The sequence below is a fragment of the Anguilla rostrata genome, chromosome 7 (assembly GCF_018555375.3).
Source record: "Anguilla rostrata isolate EN2019 chromosome 7, ASM1855537v3, whole genome shotgun sequence".
NCBI classification, from domain to species: Eukaryota; Metazoa; Chordata; class Actinopteri; order Anguilliformes; family Anguillidae; genus Anguilla; species Anguilla rostrata.
In genome coordinates, this window is record NC_057939.1 from 53,207,595 (window position 1) to 53,231,624 (window position 24,030).

General features: G+C 45.8%; 1 protein-coding gene across 13 annotated transcripts in view; it reads right to left on the bottom strand.

The window, feature by feature from the left end:
• Window positions 1-24,030, bottom strand: part of si:dkey-237h12.3 (teneurin-3) — a 335,946-nt gene that overhangs the window by 106,376 nt on the left and 205,540 nt on the right. The window contains exon 1 of one of the 13 annotated variants that reach the window (XM_064345159.1): window positions 17,040-17,178. The exons of the other annotated variants lie outside the window; for them this stretch is intronic. The gene's annotated coding sequence lies outside the window, so the exon portion shown is untranslated. Of the gene's footprint in view, window positions 1-17,039; window positions 17,179-24,030 lie in introns of those variants that run through there. 13 annotated transcript variants of the gene reach the window in all.

Consider the following 24,030-nt stretch of genomic DNA (forward strand, 5'->3'; position numbering starts at 1 on the left):
GATCGAGGAGGCCTCGCGTAAAAGCGGACAGACGGCGGCCGTTGAGATGTGCCCTGACAGACGCCCCATTTTCAGTCTGGGTCCGATCGCATTTCACTTCCTGTCAGCTTTCACACATTGACCTCGTAAAACAAAAACAAAAAAACAACAACAACACCAGGAAGCGAAAAAAAAAAAAAAATGTAATAAAACAGCTCTGAACCATCAGTTGTGAAAATTCACAGCAATACCATAAGAACAGAGAGCGAAAAAAAAAACCCACACTTCGCACAAAAAGCAGTGAAGCCACTGTGATTCTCTCGGGCTATTTATGTTTCGCGTGTTTTTCTTTTTTTTTTTTTTGAAAATCTGTCAGTTTTTTTTTTTTTTTCCTTGAGTATCCTTAGCAACCAAGCAACAGTCGATGTTTGTCAAATGTAGCACGGGCGAGCTCAGTCACTCACCGTGGTGATATGAATCACAATCCTTCATAATGTTCTGTGGCTGTGAGCAGCAATCGTGGTGCTGGAGTTATTTACTCTCTCCAGAGATATAAATCAGAGGCTTAGCTCGGTCTGCCAGCGTGTGGCACTTTGGGCCTGCGCTCGCTTGCATACAGCCAGAGCAATGCATGGCTAAGACCAGACACCAGCCGCGATCCTCACTGCGCTGAATACGCTCCACAAGATTAGGACACAGGGGTGACTTTACAAACAAGTTATTTTAACGGTAAAATTATTCCAGTTCATACAGGGGGACTCTGCTTTAGAATTAGCCAACAAAATATATTTTTCTTAACTTGCCAATGCAAGAAACATCCTAGCATGGTTGAAAACTGGTTGATTTTCTTAAATCTACATTCTCCCAAGTTGTTGGGTTGTGTTGCTCTGTTGGGTTATTGTGGTGACTGATTTGATTGACAGGTGTGTTGTTGTATTGCTGGGTTGTTATAGCTGCGCACTGAAATATCTTCTCCAGCTGCAGTCCGGTGTCCCCTGCAGTCCTGCCCTATTATCAGCTCCCCGATCACGACCCCCCCCCCCCCCCCACCCACCGCCGGAACTGCATTTTCTTCTTTTCGGCTCCAGTTACAAGCAGGCAAAAAAAACAACTAAAAAACCTAAATAAATAAAAAAGTATTATATATAAAAAAGTGTGTCCAGCGCCTTCCCCTCTTCCGCGACCTTTGGTGACCTTCACACCACAGTGTTCGGTGGCTTAATAACACAAATAAAGTTCCAGATCGTCCACCAAATCGTCTCCGGTTTTCTCTAATGGCCTGAGCCCTGAACCCACAAACATCAGCCCCTTTCTCCTCCCTCTCTCCTCTCTCTCTCCTCCCTCTCTCTTCAGAGCACCCCCTCTCTCCTCGGAGCAGGCAGATTTACTGGCGGTTTTGGGGGAATGGATGCGACCCACACCTGGAGTGGATCTCTCTCTTTAAATTCGCGGGCGGGGAGCGGGGAGCCGCCCGCCGTCCCGAACAAACGGCCCTCTGTTCTCCTCCCCATTCACGGGGACCCCGGGAAATTAAGACCTTTTTTTGTCTCGGTTACCCCGCTTCTCCCAGCTACGCCGCGCTGGGAACAAATGGCTTTTGTGCGCCGGCGAACCTTCGCCGATTCCTGGGGGCAGGGGGGCGAGCGAGAGAACACGGACGCCGGACGGCTTCCGCGGAGTTCCGAGATAAATGTTCGGACGGCCCGCCGTTCCCCGAGACCACACAGGCGTCCGGAATTCTTTTCGAGCCTCCAGCCCCAACCTCAGGTTGGCACAAAGAGAAGAAGAAGAAGAAGAAGAAGAAGAAAAAAAAGACTGGAGCAGACCGGACAGGAACTAGAAAAATAATTTCAAGGCACATTATCAATGTGATATTTAGGTTGCAAATTGTGTGATTGGCAACAGCTCTCTGTACTACAGCAACCAAAAGCTGTTATCATCCTCCACAATGAGCCAGAGTATGGAAATTTTACTTAAAATATTGTTGCAGTATTGTACCTGAGTGTGTGTATGCGTATGTGCATGAATGTGTGTATGTGTGCGCGTGTGTGTACGTGTATGCGTGTGTCTGTGTGTGTGTGCATGTGTGCATGTGTGTGTGTATGCGTGTGCATGTGTGTGTGTGAGGACACTGGGGTGTGTATTTTGACCGTACACTCGCACCGCGAGGCCAACAGGCTCTCACGTCACAACGCCTCGCCCGTCATCTTCAGGGGCGCACGTTCATCTGGGCAAACGCCCCGCCGGGCTCTCCTCCAATGACAGCCTTCCCCCAGTGCCACGGAGATGGGACCTCCATGCTGAATATATTATTAGCGATGTGAGAGGGGAAGAAGCTCCAGAAAGCACATCCTCACCAGCTAGCAGACAGGGTGTAGCGCAGGAAGAGACACTGCACAGACATCCCAGCCCGATATTTCAACCTCTGCCTCCTACATCTCGACTGGCTGTGTCTTAAAAAGGGGCTGAGATTCCTTGCACGGATCACCCGATATGGATGCGAATACCCGGAATTTAAGAGCTGAAGGTCCGCACTTTAACCTCACGTTCATTGTTTCATTTCAAATTCATTTTGCCGGAGTACAGTGCCCACTGTCCTACGTTTGAGCCAGAACCAGAAAACCAGAAAAAAAAGAAGAAAAAAAAAAGAGACATAGGCCAAAACTTCGGCTTGCCAAACCCAACTGTTTAGAACATCATTATGAAGAAAGAGAGCCCTGGTGACCTCAGAAATTACTGAGAGCTTGGTAAGCCAAGGAAGACCTCAATGGCGAATACAATGAATTTGGAGGCATTTGGCTGAACTTGAGCAGATGAGAGGTCCAAACCACAAAACCCCCCACCCCCCACAACCATGTTTCACAAATGGGGGGGGGGGGTGCTTTGGATCTTGGGCAGCCTCTTTTGGCCTCCAGACTTTGCTCTTGCCATCACTCTGATACACACAAATCTTGGTGTCATTTATCCACACGACCTTTTTCCAGAACTCTGCAGGCTCTTTTAGGCGCTTCTTAGCAAACTGTAACCTGGCCATCTTGTTTTTACGGCAAACTACGGCTTTGAATATATATATACACACACACTACTTTTAACAAAAAAGGCATAGGTAACATTTGGGGGCAATCCTATGCAGGGTGACCTGGCATACAGATCAAAAGCGGACTAAAGAAATCCCTCAGAGGGATATGCCACTTCACTCGCCGTGTAGAGGAAGCCGCGTTGATCCGAGAGATGAAAAGCCACGCGCGCACTTCCTCTGTGATGCGTTTCCTGTTAGATCCCCCGCGCTCCGCGGCGTGCTCCCGGGAGCCTGTGGGACACAGAACAGCGGGGGATGCGCCACGCGCCGCCGGGGTCAAAGGTCAGGTTGGTGGGTGGGGCCTACACCTCTCCTCCGTCTGATACGCGATTGATACCCGTCTGCTAGCGGGAATCGGGTTCCGCAGCCGACACCAGGCCGTGCGGGCCGGGTAACCCAGACGGCCCGGTTCCCACGGTACACGGGGCCTCTTCCTGCAACTGGAGCAGGTGGTCATGGGAAAAAAAAAATACAAAATGGGTCAGCCACCAATGGCGTCGGGCCCGCCGCGAGATCTAGTCTGTGACTGGTCGGCGCTAATGAGCCCTGCTGACAGGCTTGGGCTCGAGCGGGAGAGCGGAACGCGGCTAAACCCTTCCGTCTGACAGACCTCACATAATTACAGGCGTTGCGTTAAGAGGGAGTCATCGCTCTCCTGAATATTAATGATGACATCGCTGAGGGGGTGGGGGGGGTCACCTGTGGAACAGTTATGAAAAGAATAAATGATTTATTGCCCTGCCGGGACTAAGGAAACGCAGGGATAACCAAGATTTTTTTTTTTTGCAGTGTTGGAAACGCAGCCTACACATCTATACATGATGCCTAATTTAAAGCACATGTTAACTGAACACAACGAATCCAAGTAAAAGTCTTCTGCAATAAAAAAAAATACAGAGTGAAACTTTCAGTGAGCAAGCTCGTGTAAATGAACGCACAATTTTCAGCAAAACGGTGAGAAGTTGAAGATGCTTTCTTTTTTTAACAGCATTTTTTGGACGCTCTCTCTCTCTCTGGTGCGATGTGTTTTTCAAGCCCAATTCAGTAAAAAAATGGAGTCAAACAAAGTGCAGCTGGAGATGAGGAAGTGAGTCAGCAACGGCGGGCACTTGGGGGGAAACGGACACATGCTCACCCTCTCCACTCCAGAGCACGGCCCGGCCGTAAAAATCAGGCACGCTCGGCGCCTGTTCCAAATATCCGACGCGGTCAAGCGATTCTCCCGTCAGCGAATTCAGACGTCTGCACGGGTTTCAGAGCTCTCCAGCTGAACGTGATTGGCGGAATCGGTTAAGAGACGCGATGCTTCTTCTCCCCAGCCGCCTGCCTCGCCGGTGTGAGAGCAAAAAACTGGGCTCGTCGTGCTGAACCTCCTTTGAGGGTTTTCAGTTGCGGAGTCACCTTCCAGCACCTGTCCCGACGCACACAGGAGAGACAGACGTAATGGACGCCCTGTAAAACGTAAGCAGAAACAGCTCTCCGTGATTCCTCAGTGGTACGGAGCTGACTGGTCCAAGAGAGCCTGATCTGTCGCGTCACGATTCCCTCTTGCCTGCACAGAAGTTCCATCTCCACTCTTAGCACGGACTGACTACAACAGATACAGTAGAGTGCAATTATTGGGCCAAACAGACCAGGCCAACAGTCCTGTACCGACGACCCACCGCTTCCATGCTAATAATATCCCCAGATAGCGTGTGTCTAGTGCGGGGCGATATCAATGCCCAATTACATAAGGCGATGGCTGCTGGGGGGGGGGGGGCGAGTTCAGCCTCCAGCGGCTTTTTTCAGGGGCTTTGTACTGTTAGCTTTTCGGGGAAAAAAAAAAACACACAGATATTCCACCCCGTGTTCACGTCTGTACAAAGCCCAATTACTGCCAATGTGCCAGCACTGAAATGTGTGCACAGTAATGATGCCGTAAAAATCAACTATAAAACGAAAAGATCAAAAGCTAATGTAAAATGTTTATGCCTGTCAGCTGTGTCCAAGCCAACAAAGTCAAATAAAAGAAAATGAAATCACATAAAGTATACCACCTGACAGACAGACTAGAGGGACGCAAAAAGATGTGCACACACAAGCAAACAACAGACAAACACACGCACACAGACACATAGACAGACAAACACACGTACACACACACCTAAGTGCACACACACACACACACACACACACAAGTACGGACACACACATACACACACGCAGACACATGCAGCCACACACATACACACATTCACACACACACACAAGCATACACTCACCTAAGCACACACACACACACACACACTCGTTCGTAGCTATCAAAGCCCCAGCAGCGAGTCACACTCAGAACAGGTCTTCGGGGGAGGCTGACGGTCAGTTCCACCCCGAGAGACGTGACATTTAACCGATCGCGTCGGACTGTGGGGTCTGGCCACCGTTTCTGGCAGCGAGAGACAGGGACACACTCCCCCCAATTAAGCCCAGCGTTCAGAGGCCAGTTCTTCAACGAAAAAAAAAAAAAGAAAAAGAAAATGGCCATTGATTGAGAACACCCTGCAGTGGCATTACATCGCCGAGATAAAAGGAAAGAAAAAAGGGAAGTAGGTGCACAAATGCCCAGGCACACAAAGGACGGCTCAGGAGCTGAATGCTGTCAGAGGTTCTATCTGTTGCCAGCTGAATGTTGTTGTGCTACAGACCGGCCTTTTCCAGCTATAAAATTAGGTCATCCATGAGCACACAAAAAAAAAAAAACCTGACATTGGCACTTTGTGTTTCATACTGCGTACGGAGTGGATCTGTGCGTTCTGTTCGCGTGTGTGTGTGTGTAGGTGGGTGGGTGTGCAAGAGCAAGTAACTTCCCAGAACATTCACCTTCAATGTGTTTTCTGAAGCGTGGTAAATTAGAAAAAAAAAAAGTGAAGTGGAGGAAGATCGTTTAAACGTATTTGCATTTTAATAGAAAGATAAGGACAGATTCTTTCCAGTCTTCAGGTGAAGGCTTGAAATGGATGACACTTTAAACTTCAGCATTTGGTCAGTTGGCAGACAGAATGTGGAAAATAAATAAATAAATAAAATCCATTTTCATATACTGACCTCAGATTCCTCACAACAAAATGACTTTAATAACATAAACACTATTTTCATGCAGTCTATCAGAACGATGGGTCTGAAATGAATAGCATGACCTCCTGGATTTCATTCTCAGGCTCACATGAGGAAAGGAGGGGAAGCTCAGCATCATGGAGGTACAGCCCTATCCCAGCATGCTCGCTGCTTTCTCAGCCGCGGTCGAGGATGTCACAGTGACCTCCGTGACGCGCAGGAGATTCAAGAAACGGCGGACATGCGGGACAATCAGTCCTGCCACACATCGGCCCAACGACCAATCAGAACACACAATGTGGGTTGACCAATCCTGACACACATCAACCCAGCGGCCAATCAGAACGCACAGTGTGGGTTGTTGGCCAATCCTGCACAACGCCAGCGGCCAATTGAAGCCAGTGGGTGTTGCTTCACCGACGCACGTGTGCTCATCGTTCGACACGTCGAACACAGATAAGGCCAAAATTTACAAGCCAAGGGGTCGCTGGCTTCACCCGTTACCTACATTTACCCCCCCTCATTACCTACTTTACCCCTCATCCCGCGTTACCTACCTTCAGACAGACTCGGCACATAAGCATCCCTTCTCATGACTGCTCTAATACTGCGTAGAGAAAACCGTCCTTTTCTGTGTTATTTCCTACAAACAATCTGCAGTCTAAACCAGCCTAGCAGGAAATAAGGTGCCATAAATGCATTCTGTAATTCATTTCTTTATGGCACACCCTGTACCCAAACATTTATTAAAAAGATTTTTTATTTTACTTTACAGCACCAGGCAGTTCAGAGATGAGATACATTTCAGGACTTCAACTTCAGCAGAAGTGGCTCAGAGAACAGTGGTAAGACAGAACAACCCTGGATCTAAGTTTGCGCTGTTTGAATGAACAAAACCAAGGCCACGGCTTAGAAAAGCATTGCTGCTTTCCTGTAAAATAATAAAAATAAAAAAACATCCTCCATTCACTCCACGTGTTCATTTGGACAAATCAGTTAATGAGCGCTTTCAAAGAAGACCTTGGAGGAACTGTTGGAGACCTTAATCAAAATTATGCAGAAGAGGCCAGTCATTAAAAAAAAAAAAAATCACATGCATCCAGTTAAGAACAATAATTTTCAGTACTTCAAACAAAACAATATAATAACGCACATGGGAAATATAATTGTGGGATTAGGACCAACATGGTCTGCACACAGCCGGTTTCTTTTGATTAATACGTGTCTCCACAGCTATGATTGAGGAACCCGACGTGTTCCACCCAATTGGATCCTTGAGTCAGTTCCAACTGGACGCAACATGGGCCAAAAAGCACCATTATCTCCAGAGCAGATAAAAATCCGTGGCAACAGATTATCATTAAAGTGTGTAGGAACTTGGTGAGACATGAAAGGGTAAGGGAGTAATCTCATGTACCCCCCCGCCCCCCCAACCCTCCCCCTCCCACTCCCTCTCTCAAAACTCTCTATCTTCTCACTCCTTCAGAGAGACAGAGGTGTGTAGCTGCGTGTTTCACAACACAACAATCCGTCTTTCCATAGCACAGGGTTTCCTCTGGATGGGCAAAGGCTTTTCTCACAAAAAAAGGCTCCGACTCTCACAAGGAGCCAGGAGAACGACTCCACGGACTGCCAAAAGAGATAACGTAGTTATTTATTCTGGTTGCCCACCTTTCTCTGCTTCCATTGGCTCTGTCTTACCTCCCTCTCTCTCTCCGTTTCTCTCTCTCTCTCCCCCTCTCCCTTCCTCACTCTCTTTCTCTCGTGCTCCCTTTTTTTTCTCTTGCTCTCTTTCTCTCTCCTCCTCTCTTTCTGTCTCTCTCCCTCTCTGGTTTTTCAACAGCGAATGTAGGGAATCTCAGCTCCTGAATCCATGGCACTGCGTAGTTTTTTGGTTTTTTTCACCACAGTAATATAAATAAGGAATGCCCGCTGCCGCTCGCAGTAATCTTCCAGTCACACTGTAAATAGAACAGAACTAGCATAGCGCTGTACGTCAGGGCGTTTAAGAAATATATATCTTAACAAAACACAGAGCCGATCTGGAAGCGGGTGAAATCCACTCCCAATAGCAAGAATTCTGTGTGGCTTAAACAACTCCACACAAAAACATGTTTTCGCTTAAAACCCCCTTCAAAAATACGAATTAAGTAAACCTTGTTGACAACAGCGGTCAATTCTGTCTTAAATTCAAGGGAAGAAATGGTCTCCTTGGCAGCTGAATGCTGTCTTAGTATATTGTAAACTGCCATGTAGGTTTTCCTTCCAAAACCAGAAGTATTGTCTATGAAAAATTAAACCAAGGTTTACAAAAAAACATAAAAAATAAATCTTCTCGGAAGAACACAGATTCATCCTTGAATCCCAGTGCTGCGTGATCTTTGCTAAATAGAAAAACACTTCACATCCTAAGTTGTGTGACAACACAACACGACGCAGCACTGTGTGAACTGTCACACTGAAGTGCTCAGCAAACAGCCAGATTTATAACGGAAACTGAGGGAACGGTTATTTCCAGTGTGCAAGTGTGTGTGTGTGTGTGTGTGTTTGTGTGTGTGTGTGCGCAGAAGATCTAACTGCTTCTAAATGCACTGTGAAGTACGCCAGTGTGCTTTTCATTCGCTTTGCCACATGCGACGTGCCAGCGTTTACGGGCCATCGGTGGGACATGATAAAGGGAGCAAGCTGCGAGTTCCACTCCGCATGACGCACACAACCGCTGACTGTACGAACGCTGAGCAAGCGTAAATTAAATCCACCTTTTTCATTTATGACCTGGCAAAAAAAACACAGCGACTGTCCCAGCAAACCTCCCCAGTAGCACTCTACGTGTTATTGGGCCGCAACACGCTAGCAGGCCAGGGGTGTACTGTAGCACATGGCAACGGTTACCGACGCGCTCGCTTCCAAGCGGACTGTTGCGAAGCATTCCGGAACACTCCTTTCATCTCTTACCAACCGACTGGAACGGGCAGCTTCTCTTACATTAGGGGAAGAACAGGGGGAAAAAAAGGAAAAGAAGTAAAAAAAAAAAAAAATTTTAAAAATAAAAAAAGACTCGGGTTCAGGCTTTGGTCTCCAGCAATCGTTTTACACGTTTCCTCTTTGAACTGTCAATCAAATCCCGAGCGTCAACATTCAAAGTGAGAACCGCAATTACTTAAAACAAGCAATAACAGCCTGCCATCGTCAAGGCGTGGAATACGAAATGAAAGAGCGGTATGTCGGTGTTTGTTGTAATGCATTTTCTGTAATTTGCTTCTGCTGTTCACACAGCACATGTGAAATCCCGAGGATAGTAATGACCTTTAAAATGAGCAGAAAAAAAAAACAGACTTCCGCATGGATTTGTCCCACTTTTCTCCACAGACTTACTAAGAACAGCGCTTCCCAAAACAACTCATCAGTTATCTGCGATGCAAGCCTGGGGGTACTCCTTCAGATCCCTACGTATAAGTGTGCTTCACCAGGCAGGTTTTAGCCTACGTGACTGATCCTGAGTTCATCCATCCCCCTGGACGTGACAGATGAGTCTCTACACAGACGAGCCGTCTCAAATGGCACATTTGGGGGGGGGGGGGAGGGGGGTCGTTGTGAATCAGGACTCCGACACAAGTCCTCCAGTCACTCCAAGAGCCTTTGATTTGTTTCCTGGGCTCCTTAATGATGACAAATATGTGTTTTTTTTTTTAACTCCGCCTCCCCTGGGATAACCAATCCGGATCGCGGAGTTATGTATCTATGAATGCAATCAAACGCTCCGCAGACAAATCCACATCTTCAGCTTCAATCAAGCGCACAGTGATTTCCAGCAATCATTCGAATCACAGCCACAATTACATAAGCAAGTTCGCTCTGGCTGTGCTGCCAAGCGATATCAGACGAAGATGAATCAAGAGCAGAAAGTAATCAAATCAGTTGACTTCCTCCACTCGAAAGATACAAAAATATAACTAATGAAATGGACGGTAAAACGCATAAAATAAGGAACAGATTTTGCAACTCCAAAAATATTATAACATGAGCACTTCACATTTCAACACGCGATGTCCAGACTGAGCTCGCGGCGCGAAAGAACTGCGGCCAAAAATATTCGAAGGCGTCAACGCTAACGTGCCGTGACAATGGTGACTGGCACCTCATCAGCTATGTGTTGGGCAGCAGCAACAAAAAAAAAACAAAAACAAAAGAAAAAGAGAGAAAGAAAAATGTCTAAAAGGCAACCTAATTAAATGCATGTTCTTCCCCTTCAAGGAATTCCTTCATGTTAACCCAGAGAAATAGCAGGACAGACGATCCTGGGCAGACATATTTGTTTAAGCGGCCTTTTATTGGAGGATCAAACAGGCCTCGTTCAGCCACGACTTCCAGGCTTGCTGCCGATTAATTCAAATTAAATATGGTGGAGGGGAAACTGCAGGCAGCATGCGGTCAGTAATATCCGAAATATGCAGTGTAAAATGACTGAGCTGAGGGGCGTTGTTTCCTACATTTTGTCCCAGTTACAACAAGAGAAAATGCAATGCAAAAAGCTGGAAGATTCTAGTTTGAGCATTCTACCAGAGTTTAAAACATCAACAAAAATGAGGCACAAATGTAATTAGGTTTCCAACAGAAACTATAAGCCTAGTAAACATCCCGATATAAATTTGTTTTTTTAATCAAAATAAAATTTAAATTAGAGGTAATGGGTGCCCAGGGTGTCAAAAAGGCACCTCGTTTTTTATGTTCATTTTGGCAACATTTTCAAGTAATGGAGGTTTCGTGATTTTTTTTTTTTTACAAGAGGGGAGAGGGGTAAGGTAGAGTGGAGTACTCCTTTCGATTCTGGAAAATTCTATTTTCCCATGCCAGTTGAATCATGCACCCCAACAAGAATAGATGTTTCTCCTCGTCACATCAGTACATAAATGATGAATGAATAGACCAAGACGCAGAAGTGTCGATGCAGCACTACCACGTCGCACTTTTCAAAGAAGAGAAACAAATGTTATTTAAATGAAGGGGGGGTGGGGGGGGGGCAATAAACATAACGACGCACAAGGAAACACAGAAATGCGAGACGACATTTGGAAACAGGACGACCGGAGGGGCCAGATCTGCTGATTAATTAGGATCGGAGGGGGAGTGAGTGAGTGAGAGAGGGGCCGGGAGGCCGGGGGATGGGTAATCAGTAATCCCTGACATTTTGCGTGATGGTGGAGGGTGCAGAGGGGAGCTGTCATAAAGTAGCCAAATGGCTTTTTCCACCTCCGCCAAGGGCACGCGCCGGAGGCTGGCAGCCAGAGAGAGAGACCATAACGATGCAGGCCCAACGCAGGCCCGACGCAGGGCGGACACAGGCCAGATGCAGGCCCAACGCAGGGCAGACGTAGGCTGAAGCAGGCCCAACACAGACCGACCAAGGCCGGCGCTGAGCCGACGCTAGGCCAACGCAGGGCCGACAGGCTGAACAGACGCCCAACACTGACCCCGCATCGGTGTCATGTGAGAGCTGATTCAAACATCACCATACATGTAACAGCCAGTAAAGCACACACACACACACACACACACACACACACACACACACACAAAGGCACACACACGCATACACGCACGCACACATACACGCACACACACACACGACACATACACGCACACACACACACGCACGCACGCACGCACGCACACACACACACACATGCATGCACGAACACACATACACACGTGCACAGACAAGCACTCACACACACACACATATACACACGCAAGCACTCGCACACAGGATGTTGTAGGTAACTAATGGCTTTTTTTCTCCTGAAAAAGCAGAAGCACAACAAAGGTGGTGCACACAATCGCTGTCAGACTGATCCGGCATGAAGCTTCTTCCTGTAACTCAATCTCTGCCTCCAGGTCACAACCCGACAGACCTCTAACAACCCAAAACAAAGAGGTATCCCCCTTACCTCCCCCTGCAGACACTATCAGTTTAATTACTAATGACGTCCATTGAAATGCCTGTCAAGCACGCTTTCAGGCAGGCAGGCGACGAGTCGAGAGCAGAGAGCCTTATCAAATTCAGATTTGTAACTAAACGTGCAGCCCGATCCTTTAATTGCTGATCACAGTCCTGCAACCAGGATCAATTCCATTCTGCAATCCAAGGGTTTTAAAAAAAAATGCAGGGCCGAGGTCTGCTGTGCCATTGAAGCGATGCCTCAGAACTAACTCTCTCTCTCTCTCTCTCACTTGCTCTCTCTCTCTCACTCTCTGGCTCTCTCTCTCTCTCGCTCTCTCTCTCTTTCTCCCGCCCATTCGCTCGCTCTCTCTCTCCCTGCTCTCTCTCTCTTTCTTTAACTATTCTCTCTTCTCTGCCTGTGGTGGTTGATTGGGTTAGTTTTTTTATTGTTGTTTTTTTTGAAGTACAGTAACTTGTTCTCTCTCTCTCTCTGGGCTAAAGTTGCTGGCGTCCTCGTGCCCTTGTTCGCGGCGCCCGTGGCGAAAACGCGGGTTCCCCAGCACGCTTCCCCTTCCGCACCCCGTCCCGCCCCTTTACACCCATTTAAGGGTCCCGACCGGAATATCAGATCCAGGAATAATTACGCCTTTTAATGTTTTAAAAACGATCCCTCATGATGATTTTTCTCCCGGATTGAAGCCGTCCTGCCCTCAGCGGCGTGAATAATTTAACGCCGCCGCCATCGGCCGTTCGGAAGTCGGTTGATGACTGTTCGCGGGGCATTCTGAAGCCATCGCCTCTACATTTGAGGCCGTGGTCTCATTTCAGGGTGACCTCACTCTCTCTCTCATTCCACCCTCATGTCCCTCTCTGGGAAACTGAACGGCTGGAACTCAAAGTCGCTTTAAAATAATGTGGTGGTATACCCGAGATGCTGATGCAATGTAATTGTTTAATAACCGAACTGAGTCGAATAACTCAATGTTAAACTACTATGAAAAAAAAATCTATTTTACACAAGCCACCATTTTACTTGTAATGTATCGGAGGGAATGCTGATATAATAGGGTCGCGCCGTAATCTGATTACATAAGGTTAAGAGGACGAAAAAAAAAAGAAAAAAAAGGATATATCGCAGCTATTGCTCGGCAAATTATCTGAACGGTTTTCAAGAAGAATAAAAGAAAACAAATTGCACCTGCCTTCATGTGGACAGCCCCCCCCCCCACCAGTGACTCCCCGAGGATAACAAACGGATGAACGAATGCACCACCACCGCCAGAGCAGACCCTTACGTAACGCCTTCGCAATAAATCACAGCAGGCTCGGGACGGGGATACAGCACCCCAGAAACGATGAGCACCGTGTCGCGCTTCAGACTACGGCGCAAAAAACAAGCCCCCCGTCGGGTGAGCGTACGCACATGACCCAGGAAAACGGCCCCTCCGCGTTTCCCACTCGATGAATCTGTCCTTTTAACTTTGGCCCGCCGTTTCCCACGGTTACAGTACGCGCCTGTTGTTCCGCGTCTTAACGAGCGCGCCCGCTCGCGCCGCGCGGCTCAATCTGTCGCCGTCTCCCAGGGTAACGACGTAGCCCCTCGACGCCGTGTACTAAAGCGCACGCAGCGGCCCTCGGGCCACGCCCTGCGAATGCTATCACACACAAGGTCAGTCCGGGTGAACAAGCCGGCAAAGGAGAACAACGTGTCACCGGCAAAACAAACCCGGAGGTGTGCGTTATGTACACCGCAGAGGTGCAAACACAAATTTACAAAAAAATATAAGCAAATACTAAATTATCATTATCACGTAATTATGTAAACACATGTGCAATTAGTATAAATATAAACACAATTATGTGATTTAGGTCAGGTAACTGAGAGACTGCGCACTAAATACAATTATGTGCTAATCAGCCCAGTCAAAGTTGTACTGATGCCATTTCACACAGAACAGTAATGATAAAAATAATGCATTTAAATTGCTAAATTACCCAGTAAACTTGTCGCAGGCAAATCTGTTCAACAGCACCTTTTGAAGAAGGCCATCCTATATTTTGTTGTAAACTAATATTTCCAAAAGTGCCTGTTCATATCTCTCCAGCCAGTGTGCACAGCCGTCATGACTACAGTGGATATATTCCACAGCAGAAGATAAGACTGTGATAAATTCTCAATGAGAAGCTCATGAATGATAGAAGAGTCAAACAAACAGGAAATGGTCACCTGCACATTGAATTGCTTCTTATGCTGCTATGCTGTGATTCAGCTATTTGATACCCAGATATTCTCTTACAATTTATCCGAAAATGATCGTAATTACAAAGTCATTATGACACACACATACACGCACACGCGTGCACACGCACACACACACACACACACACACGTGCACACGCACACACACACACGCGTCCACACGCACACACACACACGCGTGCACTCACACTGACAGGCTACAGTGATAAGTTGGTATTTGCGGGCTGCGATACGCGCTCTCTAATTTATTTCGCGATCTCGGCGAGCATCTCCATTCACGCTACGGTGAATGGGTCCAATCTGCAGCGATCTGGCCTCCTGCCAAGGCAATAAAAAAAGAGAGAGAGAATATTCAGGGACCCGCAGTTTCAAAAACCCTCCTTTCGGCATCTCTCAAGGGCATCGTATACCCATGATGCTTCGCTCCTTACCAGCTGAGCCGTAATGTCTGAAACGGTATACGCAAAGCACCACAGAGTAAAGGTCCGCGTCGTGAGACAATATAAACGCTAAACTGTACCTGAAAAGCAGAAATAAAAAACGTGGACCGCGCGATATCTGCGGTTTTAAATCTCTTATCGGCTTACGCCTGACACGGTCATCTTTGGCTTTATGCTGTAAGGGAGAATTGATTTTTTTATTTTTTTTTGAAACAGTAAAACATAATGTGGAGGGAAAGGAAGATTAACACTTCTGTCCGTCGATCGCTGAAACTTCAAGGCCTCCATTCCTTTTTTATACGCATTCTCAACTGATTTTCCATCAAAACGCTTTACATCATTAACTTCAAATGCTATCAGATCTGAAAAGCACGAAGTGTGAGAGCCTCAGCTATTTGTGGCAGAAAACTGATGCTTATTTTAGATCAGTTTAATTTTAACCTAACCTTGTGGCTTTTTTTTTTTTTAACAGTACGTCATCAACGACTGGCACACTCAAACAATGGAAATTAATATTTGCTGCAAAATTCATAAGCTCTAATTTAATAAGAAATGTGTGCAAGTCCACATGAGGATAACTAAAATGGTGTGACTAAAATAATTAATCCCAAAACATTTGAAACGTTTCCATATATAGGCCTCCTTCCCTCATCTATAGACAGGAACTTTGTTAACTGAGTCATCACCCCCTCCTCCCTTCTCAGTCCACCAACGCCACCCCCCCCCCCCACCACAATGGATTTTTTCAGGATGGTTACTTCTTATATCCCACCTTTGGTGGATCACAAATTAGACAGTTTGGTTGCTAGGCGATATTTTCCCATTTACAGAAAGTACAGCCCCACTGCACTCACACTATCCTGTAGCATTGTTCCCAACCCGGACCTATCATTTCCCCTATTATTATTTTCGGGGTTTGCGCGCTGATTCACGCAGTTTTCACACCTCACAAGGTGTGCTGATAAGCATAACCCGGAACCACACCATGACTCAGGGGGTCACAAACTTGGAATCACAGCTGAATCACCCTGTTCTCCCCCCCCCCCCCCGCCCAACCTACATAAAAAAAACCTAAAAATCTCTGACACTACAAAATCTGAGACAAGCGAAGTGCGCAGCACCTTAGGATCTTGGATTCGGCAAGCGTTGCCTGAATCTTAATACATTTTCTGCCTTCAAGATGACTCCTGATATTCAGGGAAAGTATCCATCTGCTGTATGTACTCATATCTACCAATATAATACATGTACATGTACTATATGTATGTGTATGCATGCATGTGGAATATGGATGGACGTAGGTGTGTGTGTTGTTAATATGAACGTGTGCATGTGCTATGTGATCACAGCAAATATCTCAGTGATTCATTCTCCCACATTCATTACAAGAAGAAAAACATTGCTTCCAGAATAGAACAGTCAAATTAAGTTATAGTTGAAGTTAATAATAATGCAAGCGACCTAGGTTTTACCAGTACCTCTGAAACAAAGGTTCATTTGCAAGCGTAACCTGATACTGGAGAATTCCAGGCTTCAATCTGTTTCCAATTACTAGCACTGTAAGTATTTCTAGTCTGGAAGAAATGACTTTCAAACACCTATTTAGAGGGAAAAAAAGCTTTACATGTGTCAGGACATTGTCTACAATTACTAGACATGGAATTGAAAAAACATGGAAACTGCAAAAAAAGAAAAAAAAGAACAACATGGTTTAAAAATGCAATTTTTTAGCACATTAAATAAAACAAATAAATTAAAAGTTACTGGCCGTACACCTCAATTAACTGAGAACTCACGTCAGCAGCGAGAGCAGATCGAAAGGGAACGAAAGACACAAGTACCACCAAGGCCTTCACGACTGAAACAGCAGTGGCTTTAATATGCACTGGCTGGCTGATATTGCGACTTAAAATTCTGACCACATTCAAACCCAAAAACAGCACTGCACTGCTCCGACCAGCTATAGCTGAGGTACTCAGTAACGTAACACTGTCTACCAGGATGTGTCCTTTTCCTTCAATTTAAAAACATGCCAAATAAAATTTTTACTTAATATAAAAATTATCATGAATTCTGAACTGCACATTTGCTGTGACTTATTTTTTTTTTAGCAAGAAGACAATACAAACATTTAAGTGATAAAAAAGTGACATTCCTTCGAAACAAACCGAGCATATAAAAATAGCCGCAGCCAGTCGGCCGTTTTTTCGCTAGGAAATAATTAGCGAGTGAAAGTTGAGCTGTTACCTCGGGAAAATCCAGTAGTTGTTCCCCAAAGGGTTAAGCAGGACCACCGCTCGAGCTCAGACGGTGAGGAGGCAGCCGTGTTGGTCGAGCAGGAGCAGGCGCAAGGTACCTCCCGCTCCTCCCATTCCACACTCACAAGGCACGCTGCAGGGAAAAAAAGGCTCCCACTTTTTTTTTTTTTTCTCCCCCAAGGAGCCGGGAGAAGGACTTCACAGGAGACCGCCAAAAGAGTCAACGTATCCCGGGCAAGGACTGGAGAGTCAAACGGGAATCGTTCTGATTGCCCACCTTGCGCTGCTTCTCCTCGGTTCTGTCTTTTCTCTCTCTCTTGCTCTCACTCTCTCTCTCGGTCTCTGTCTCTCTCAGTCTCCCTCTCTCTCTCTCTCAGGCTCTCTCTGGCTCTCTCTCTCTCTCCCGCTCGCTCTCTCTCTCTCTCGGTCTGTCTCTCTCAGACTCTCTCACTCTCTCTCTCTCTCTCTCTCTCTCAGGCTCTCTCACTCTCTTCTCTCTCTCTCTCTCTCTCTCTCTCTCTCTCTGTCTCTCTCAGGCTCTCTCTCTCTCTCTCTCTCTCTCTGTCTCTCTCAGGCTCTCTCTCTCTCTCTCTCTCTCTCTCTCGCTCGCTCGATGCGAAACGGCGGATCCGGCGCTGGCAAGTTTAACCGCTCTATCATGTATCGCGTTACGGAGTCCGGTCCCCTCGCCGCGGCGAGCAGCGATCACGCCTGATAGGCTGAGCTTTGTCTGTTTACACCCAGCGGGAGGGATCGTGAAGGAGTGCAGTAGAAGAGGAGCGAAGGAGGAGGCAGGAGAGGAGGGATGAGAGGATGTATGGGAGGGGGGTAGGAGTGTTGGGGTGGGGGGTGGGGGCTGGGGGTAGGGGGGGGTGGGGGCGGGATCTGCCTCTTTTAACCGCTTGGAATCTTGTGTTTGTCCTCATAACATGTCTTCACTCCCTCCCAGTTTGCAGAAGGCTGCAGCAGCAGCAGCAGCTGCTGAGGGGGTGACAAAGCACACCACGGCATCAATTCACTTTGGGCTCACACTGGATTACACACAATGGTAAGTCCAGGCACTGGGGTAGATCAAATCCCCCCCATCCCCCCCCCCGCCTTAAATTTTGCTCAATATTCTTTGGACGAAGCTGCAAAAGTGGTCTCCATACATCTCGAAGGTCTGAATGAAGAACTGTGGAGTTCTATTGTGCACAATGATCACTGCACTCCTACAGAAGCACATACTTTGGCTACAATTCATATTCAGCTATACTCACCTATATTTTCCCTGCTACTTCAGTGCTGGGAACTGTTTAACTCACAAATTACTATGATCAATCCTCAAATTTCTTTCAGGTACGTATAATTTATGACAGTTACTGAATAATGGAGTATAAAAATCTCTTTTTGTTCTTTCGTTTTATGAATGTTTTCTGGCCAGGCAGGAAAATATTATGAACTTAACCAAGTCTCCAAACTCTGCATGTGTTTTGGCTATATATCAGCCTGTGAAGGTTTGTTTCAGGGGAAATCAATAGCAATCTTTTTCTTTTTTTCATCAGCGAGGAGGGAGATAAAATATGAATGTAAATATCAGGGCCCTTTACCAATTTTTTTCTTCAACACCAGTTATCGAATTTGCGCGACTTGTTTTCGCACAAAAAGACCTTACGTTGCCTTGGTCTAAATGCAGCAGATTCTGCCACCCCAACTCCCCCACCCCTGGTGAAATTTTGTTAATTTCTGGCAATTAATTCCATCATCTAAATTCTTTCCCATATCGACTGGAGATCTTTGTGATGCGTGGAAAATGCCTTATCCCCAGCAATGCCTAGAAATACGAATATCTTTTTTTCTGAAATGGTCATTTCACAAAGCAGATACTTGCAACAAATTCTCATAACAGATGCTATCGTGGCTAATCTTCCCCCAGGTTTTTTAACATTGACATCCTCACAGATGATCACAAAGGTCTAACATAGCCCTTGAAAACTTGAGGGTGCCGTGGTTCATCATCAACTATCGCACATTTTTTTGAGGAACAAGTGTCTAAGGGAGTGGCATAAAGAGGCACCTACTTTTGTGAAAGGAAATGCTGCAATGTGCCACTCAAAAGGGATCCAATTTCACAATCGTGGGTTATTACAATCTGCAAATAGTAATCGTAAGGTGTACTTCATGACATAGTTCAGTCTGTTTTTTTTTTTTTTTTTTAAACAGGTACTTGCTAGAGGAACAATTGAATACAATAAAAGTGAAGATTCAGAGGTTCAAAAAACGTAGCTCTTAACCTCAGAACAGTGCTTTGTCCTCAACCAGCAGTGAACATTCCTTTGCCTTTACATTTAAGATGGACGTATATATCATAAATGCATCATCTGTCAAGTCATGAGTGAGGGTCCCACAATAAGACTAAAAATATATTTCATATGTCCTCTTATCCTCTGAAGTATTTTATACTCTTTCCAGAAACAACTTCCACTGCATTTAATATTTATATGGTCTTGCCTAATTCAGTGGCTCAGCCATTTGTCTGTCTCCGCTGATACTCTGACAAGTGTCCTGGCCTTTTTTTTAAATTTTATTTTTTGCACTTTTCCCCTCCTGCCCCGCTGCGTTCCTGTTACTGCGACCCTCGCAGACTTCATACCTTTTCATCCATCCCCCTGCGCGTTCGAACCGGCGTTTGATTTTACTGTTAGATTTTTTTTATTTTTTTTCCCGGCCAGACGGCATTCCAGCTTTTTTAAAAATAAAACGGTCTCGCTGAGTACTGCGGGAGTTAGAAAAATGAGACCTAATTCCACACTAAAATAAAGCGCTATCATGTAAGTGGCCTCTTCCTCGGGGCTGGCATCGCTCAGGTCCGTAAATGTGGCGAATAATGCCCGCGGAGCCTGTTTTACGGATCCTCCGTCCCCAGATAGATGAAACTGCGCTCCTTCAGACTCCGAAGCAGCGGACGCGGGAGAGAGCGCGCCATTTTTGTTCCTCCGTGCAGTTCCCCTCATGGCCCATGACCTTCCTTAACCGAACGGCGACCGCGCGGAATCGTAAGGCGCCTTCTTTTGTCGACGGCCTCTTCAAGGAAGCCTTCTGAATCTCGAGGCGATGTGGGGTAAAAAAAAAAAAAAAAAAACCTGACCTTCGGTGTCCAGGATGAAAACGGTTTGGAAAGGCGCGCGTGATTGACCCGTCCCTCCAGGCCCAAGCCCAGATCAATAGAGACCCCGGGAATGTGGAAGACGCAATGTTCTGGCCCCGCAAGGTCACCGGTGGCTGTGATGGCCTTCGCAGCGCGACCATAGCTCCTGGGGGCGGGCACCTCTCTGTGCTTCCCAAGGTCAGCAGAACCTACTCAACAGACACTGGATGGAAAGGGGCGTCTAAATTAAGAACCACGTCATGAGAAGGGCCAGATCGCCAAGACTGTTCAAAACATTACAGGCATTTAGCAGACACTCTTATCCAGGGTGACTTACGCAACTTTTTCACATAGCATTTACACTGTATCCATTTATACAGCTGGATATATACTGAAGCAATGCAGGTAGAGTACCTTGCTCAAGGGTACAACGTGGCCGATTCCGAGAAATTGCCAAGGAAAAGCCACTATTAGCATGAATCGCTATCATAGAGGAGGACACCACACGTGCGCACAAAAAACTCATCAAACCATGACCATGGAAACAGTGACCATGCATCTAAAACTCTCTGCAACCGACACAATTTCAGTTTCATCTGCAAATTACCAACTGTAGGATCTAATGCACTCACAAAAGGACATAAATGAAAACCCCTTGCTTCCACATGAAGATACTAGTTGGCCATAGACCAAGCTTTCATTGCATTATTCAAAAGACATCCAATAGGGCATAATGGGCTATTGATTTAACAAGCACATTTAGAAAATTGTCACATTAACCAAACCAGATTTAATGTGCAACGTGTTTTTCTGTACAGTTTGAATGCATGAATCTGGTGACTCGCTCTCATGAAAGCCTGCAGTTCAAACATCAGGATATGTTACAGAACCGAAAAGATTACGCAACCAAGACTAAATCATAAGTCTTAAATAGAATCTCCAATATACCACATTATCCCAAAATATATTTAATACAGATTTAATGGTTTTACTGCATGTGTTAAAAATCAATTTACATAAATGTAATGATTGCTAAATTAGAAAAAAAAATTCAACAGTGGGCGTTTGAAAGGCCAATGAGCATTTAATTTTGTAAAATCTGAAAATTATATAAGTCCTCGGTAGCAGTAATTCACAGCTCCGATGCGACTTAATTTCTGTGTAATTTTCGCTCCGCTCTTTCTTCATTTTGTGCAGACAGACACACACACACACACACACTCTGGGTGAAGTTCAGGTAATTACAATTTAACAGCGCCATGATAACATAATCGTACCACGTAGCATTAGCACCCCTTTACCCAGAAATATCGAACGCCGTGCGGAGTGTTTCTCAGCTGCAGCCCGGCTGTTAATAATCTCCAAAAGCATAAAAACAACGAGATCGTGTCAATGGGTATTTTACTGCAGATACAGAACCGCAGCAGCCAGCAGCGGGAAGGTTCAGTTAATGTGCCGCAATTCTCTGGATATTTGGAGGTGCAAGCCAAAACAACCGGCAAGCAGGAGCAGCTGTTACATGCTAGTGTGGGGGAGAGACTTCATGGGAAAGGGGGTGGAGGGTTGGAAGGGGGGTGGGGGGGGGGCTTTATTTCCTTTCTATCACTGTCAGGTTTGTCCTCGCAGTGTCATGGACAAACAACATGGCTGCCAAGCGAGGGCTTACAGAGTTGCTCACTGCACACATTTGAGTGCACTTTTACAAACAAATACATTTCCCTCAAATGGATCTAGATGGAAAATCACATAAATTATATCAACACCTTCTTACCGTTTACCTTTGTATTAATTCTAAACAACATATAAAGTGTCCAAAGTAAAAGCATTCTTTCGTAGTGCAAGACCAGATCCTCGCAGAGTATGGTACACATTTATTTTGGACACAGTGTGTTCCCACAAAATAACAAGTCACCATATACAGTGATAAAAGTTGATATTTATATTCTGATTTTGTTCCCACCTAGCGATATATAAATCATGTGTAAGTTGACCTTCATCCCAGGTAATGCAATACGAGGATATTTTGCTCATCGTATTTAATGATGCCATATTTCACCTGGCTGCAGCAATACGCTATTTCCAAAGGTGCCTTACTTTTAAGGGACGTGATAAAAGATGAAACGCCTCAGAGTCTCTGTATAGAAGATTATAATTGGGACCAAAGAGGAGCTTGGAGTGGCCTTCCTGGGGAATAGCCATCAAATGAAAACGCAAACCTTTCCACGGGCAATGTTGATCTATTTTCCTGTCGAAAATTTTGCCTTTTTTTTTTTTTTTTCTTCTCTGAGCCATCGGTGAAAATACCACCAACAGTGTAGCAGCTTAATTCCCCCTGAACTCCTGTAGAATACGCAAAGAGCAACAGTTTACAGAAATATTCGCCAACAGTGCTGGTAATGGTGATAAACGCATCTAAATTGTCAACCGCGAAGGCTCAAGAGTTCAACAAGCACCAGACCTCAGACGAAAAATAAAAAATAAATAAATAAATGAAATGGGAGGGTAAAAAAAAACGAGGAACTTCTTTCTAATTTTTTAATGCATACTGATGTTTATGCCACTTGATGTGCCGAGAGTGTCTGCAGAGATAATGTTTATTTTAGAGAGGGCAGTTTATCTTTTCTCTAATGGCATTTGAGCACTGGTCCAGCTGCACAATATGGATTAAAACGCGCGGGGAGACTTGGAGGCTCGGTGGGGTGCAGAGGATTTCGGGGGGCTCGGCTCCCCGTGGAGAACCTTGTGTAGGGGGCACCCCAAGAGGCCCGGGTTCACCGAGCCAGTTTACTTAGATCCACGCTCGTTTATTTAGATCCCCGCTCCTTTCCCACGCAACAACAAAAAAAAAAAAAAACCCCACACCGACGCATAAGCGAGAGATGGAGGGAAAGAAAGGGAAAGAGAGAAGAAAGGGGGGGGGGGGGGGGGGGGGGGGTAAAAAAAAAAAAAAATAGCAAGACAAAACAAAAGTGGGGTTTCAAAACCGATTCTGTTCTGCTCAGCTGCCCGTCATGCAAATCTCACCATAATTGTCGCTCCGTCAAAAAGATTTCTAGCATGCCGCGATGCTAATTTTACTTTCAAATGGTCCAAATAACACTTGTCGTTGCAGAAAACTAGGGGTGGTGGTGGCGGTGGTGGTGCTGGGGGGGACGGCACTGGGACCTCAGTTGAAGTTAATCAGAGGTCCTTCTGTTTTATTACGCTGAAGCCACTGAGGTCTGGCTGCAGGGTGCCAGCCCCGCTATTTGGCCATAGTTAAATGGAGCAGGTGATTTTCGGTCTCGTCCATTACCCAGAGGTGAGGCCAATCACAGGAACAATCAGCACCGTGTGAACAGTACGCCGCAGACCCAAATCTGACTCAGGGCTCAAAGAACAACTAATTATGTCAATCGGACTAAAAAAAATCATCAACATTTACACAGCCTTTCCTCTGCCAAAATTACAAATGCTCAATTCAAGAGTACAGCACATCAAAAATGCACAAATTTTCTCAACACAATGACCTGCTAATGCTATTAAAAGCAATCAATTTGTTTTGTTCTTTTTCTTTATCTGTCCTCTCTTTGAAGCCATTAATTTTTTTTTTTTTTTTTTTTTTTTACGTGGGCATTTATTTAACATGCTAATTCAAATCAGACACAAGCACAGCATTTGATTAGACAAGTTGTTTGTCTCTGATACCGGGCGATGTCTTTCCAAAATCATCAGGTGGTCAAAAACAAGCACATGTTTACCATGAAGCCCCACCACATTAAAGGGGCCATGGAGTTCAATCTTGATCAACCCCCCTAGGGGAGGAAAAGACTAATGGAAGCTCTAGCTTTAAACTTAGCCCGATGCTTTACAT